The 4,056-nt window shown below is 58.6% G+C and overlaps 1 non-coding gene across 1 annotated transcript; it reads right to left on the bottom strand.

Annotated features, from left to right (window-relative positions):
* Window positions 1–3,496: 3,496 nt before the first annotated feature.
* TRNAK-UUU (transfer RNA lysine (anticodon UUU)) lies at window positions 3,497–3,573 on the bottom strand. The gene has a single exon. It is a non-coding gene; the product is annotated as a tRNA-Lys (tRNA).
* Between the last annotated feature and the right edge of the window lie 483 nt (window positions 3,574–4,056).

Here is a 4,056-nt window from a genome sequence, read left to right as displayed (position 1 = left end):
AGGACCAGAAAGCAATCAGAAGCGAGTTGTCTCTCACCCAAAGCACACTGCATGTTCGTGGGGAACCTGGTGCTAAATCATTTTTAGACAACCTGATTCTGGGTCAGGGTTTCATATATAGCAGAGCAGCTACCTTGCTGTGATCTATTGAAAGTTAGCCCTTGACACAAGCTTTTGTCTCTGAATGCAGAACCCACCCAATTGCCACCTCTGGAGGTGAGGGGGGCACCACCATGCCTATGATGGGCAGGCCCCTGCCCCTGGAGGCTGGCGGGAGGGGGTGGGGGGAGGTGGGCAGAGGACCCTCAGAAGCAGAGGGTCTGACTGTTCTTTCCTTCCCTCTTCCCCAGCCCCAGGTTGACTTGGCACCTGGCGAGTGACTCAGCCATGCAGAGGGCCAGCGGGTGGGAGGTTCTGAGACAGGGAGCTCCCCTCTGACTCGCCGGCCTCTCCCTCCCACAGGCATTGCTGGGTGAACCGTGTGTCCCAAAAGCCACCCCTGCACTTCAAAACAGGGTAGACCTGTTGTCTGGGAGTCCCCAGAGCAATGAATGGGGTAGACCTGTTCTCTGACAAGTCCCCCCAGGAATGCCTGGGGTAGACCTGGTGTCTAAAAGTCCCCATAGGTTTGAATGGGGTAGATGTGGTGTCTGGAAGTCCCCATAGGAATGCATGGGGTTGATCAGGTGCCTGGAAGTCCCCATAGGCTTGAATAGGGTAGACTTGATGTCTTAAAGTCCCCATAAGAATGCATGGGGTTGACCTGGTGCCTGGAAGTCCCCATAGCCTTGAATGGGGAATACATGGTGTCTCAAGATCTGCATAGAAATGCATGGGGTTGACTTGATGACCGAAAATCCTCATAGGCTTGAAGGGCATAGATGTGGTGTCTCAAAGTCCCCATGGGAATGCATGCAGTTGACCTGGTGAATGGAAGTTGCCCTAGGCTTGAATTGGGTAGATGTGGTGTCTTAAAGCCCCCATATAAATGCATGGGGTTCACCTGGTGCCTGGAATTCCCCACAGGCTTGAATGGGGTAGATGAGGTGTCTCAAAGTCCCCATAAGTATGCATGAGGTTGACCTGGTGTCTAGAAGTCCCCATAGGCTTGACTGGCATAAACGTGGTGTCTTAAAATCCCCATAGAAATTAATGGGGTTGACCTGGTGCCTTGAAGTCCCCATAGGCTTGAATGGGGTCGACTTGATGTCTCAAAGTCCCCATAGGAATGCATGTGGTTCACCTGGTGTCTGAAAGTCCCTATAAGCTTGAATGGGGTAGACACATTGTGTCAAATTCCCCATAGGAATGCATAGGGTTGACATGGTGCCCGGAATTCCTGCTGCCTGGGATTTCATTGTGAATGAAATATCTAGGTTGCAGTCAGGCTACAACAGAAACAGCACTTGCACAACCACCAGGATCTTAAACCTCCAAAAAGTGCCAGCCCACCCAGGCTTAAACGTCCATCTTGCACCGCCCCACCCTTCATACTTCCCCAGTTACCCCTGGGGAATCAGGAGCCAACATTGGCTCCTGATTCCAGTCTGCTGCCCCACTGCCTCTCCCCAGCAATTCTGATACCTGGAGGGTCCTGTTCCCAGGGGAAGTGCTGGTGGGCCTTAGCTTGGCTGTGGGAGATACTTAACACATCAGGCTTCCCCAGAACCAAGGGGCAGTTACCTTCCAGGACCTGCCACCCCCAGGCACATCAGGAAGGACCTGGGGCTGGACAGACCTTTACCTGAAGCACACTGCAGTCTCCAGGGGGGAACAGCAGGCAGCAGGCTTCCAGATGAACATGGATATTGCTCCATCCACTCCACGCACTAATAATACATTTACCCAGAGCCCAAAGTGAGGCACCTGTGGGCCCAGCTGCCCCCAGGTGCCTCAGGCAGCTCAGCCAGGACACTGAGGTCCTTCCCGGAGCCTACAGCAGGGAGCGGCAGAACACAGGCTTCCGAGTGCACTCAGAGACAGGTTCCATACTCTAAAAATGGTGGAGTTAGTTCTGGAACAGGATCAAGGGGCTTTCCAAAAGCACCTAGGACAGGCCACCAGGGAGCCTACAGGTGGGAACAGCAGGCAGCAGGCTTCCAGGTGGCACCAGAGGCAGATCCATCTACTGCATTCGCAATGCTACAAGTTACCTCGGAGCTTGTGGTCAGGCACCTGCCGGGAACTGCCAAAACCTGGGGGGAGGCAACTCCAGGGTCATGTAGCCCAGTCAGCACAGCAGTCACACTATACAGAGAGCAGGCACATGGAAGGGAGGCAGAATGCCAGGGGCCGGTAGCCCGAAGAGAGGCTCTGGGAGACCGGGCTAGGGCTGGGCAGGGCAGCCTCGCTGGCCACAGTTCACCCACGGGGCTGGAGCCCAGCCAAAGCTGCTAGCTGGCCACAACTCCTCCTGGCTCCTCTGGCACTCTGCTGCACAGCGGAGTGCACACGTTTCTCCTCCAGCTGGGTTCCCCTCTCCGAACACAGGCAGCCCCTTCCACAGCTCCGCGCCACTGCCCCGGACTCCCCAAACTCTGCCCTGAAGACTCCTTGCTCAAGGCCATGCTTCCCTGACGACGGCTCCCTCAGCCCTTCAGCCACACGCAAACACAAGTAGTCACCTGACCCAAGTGGGAATGAGGGCCTCTGCTCGAGACGGGTGGGGCAGCGCCTGGCCCCAGTTCCCTCCCCCCGCCCCCAGCCCCATTCCATGCATCAACAGCCACCGGCCCCCAACTCTATGGGCTTGGACCATAGAGACAGGGGCAAGGAGGGGCCTGAGCCTGCGTGCTCTGGTCCATGCACAGGCTGCAACAGGGAAAGGGCCCCACCTGCCTCTGGAGCTGGATAAAAGGGGCGCTCCGCACGCCAGGGACCAAACGCAGGCTTCCCAGGCAGAGCGCGAAGAAGGGCTCCTCCGGGAGTTGAAACCGGGACCTCCCACACCCAAAGCAACAATCACGCCCCTAGACAAATGAGCAGGGCACCAGGCAGGCCCCACCTCTGCCCTACAGCATTTCAAGACCCCGTGGTACAGGCCCGTCTTGTGCCAGGCCACTGTTGCCGCGTCACCGAGCCCAGGCTTCCGAGCTCTCTTCCGTTGTGGCTCTTCCCCCATGACGACCCCTGAAGCGCTGCTCTTGCGCTTGGCCCAGAAAGTCCTGTGCAGCCAGCCGGGACGTGGAGGGGAGGCAAAATGCCAGGGGCCGGTAGCCCGAAGAGAGGCGCTGGGAGGCCGGGCTTGGGCTGGGCAGGGCAGCACCCCTGACTTCAGTTCACCCACAGGGCTGGCAAGGAGGGGCAGAGGAAGGAGCCCCTGCTGCCCTTTCCTCACCTGGCGGGCATGGGTGGGAGGCCAACGGCTGCCTTGGGCAGCTCCCAGTGCAATCGATGGCTGTTGGCCAACCAGCAGGAAAAGGACAGCCCCACACCTCCATCACAGGCCACGCACACTCCCACACCTTCTGAGGGCTGAGCCTAAAGCAAGGCCCCACGCTCCCCTGAACAGGGACTTGAACCCTGGACCCTCAGATTAAAAGTCTGAAGCTCTACCAGCTGAGCTATCCAGGCCACATGTGAAACAGCTTCCTCCCTCTCTTCGCTGCGGTTGCCACCTGGCCCCACCCCCAAGCCCAGCCAAAGCTGCTAGCTGGCCGCAACTCCTCCTGGCTCCTCTGGCACTCTGCTGCACAGCGGAGAGCACACGTTTCTCCTCCAGCTGGGTTCCCCTCTCTGAATACGGGCAGCCCCTTCCACAGCTCACGCCACTGCCCCGGACTCCCCAAATTCTGCCCTGAAGACTCCTTGCTCAAGGCCATGCTTCCCTGACGACGGCTCCCTCAGCTCTTCAGCCACACCCACACACAAGTAGTCACCTGAGCCAAGTGGGAACGAGGGCCCCTGCTCGAGACGGGTGGGGCAGCACCGGGCCCCGCTTCCCTCCCCCCACCCCCAGTCCCGTTCCATGCCTCAACAGCCACCGGCCCCCAATGCTATGGGCTTGCAGTACCGTGGAGACAGGGGCAAGGAGGGGCCTGAGCCTGCGTGCTCTGG

This window comes from Alligator mississippiensis, chromosome 1 (assembly GCF_030867095.1).
Source record: "Alligator mississippiensis isolate rAllMis1 chromosome 1, rAllMis1, whole genome shotgun sequence".
Lineage (NCBI taxonomy): Eukaryota > Metazoa > Chordata > Crocodylia > Alligatoridae > Alligator > Alligator mississippiensis.
This window is presented reverse-complemented; position numbering and strand designations above follow the sequence as displayed.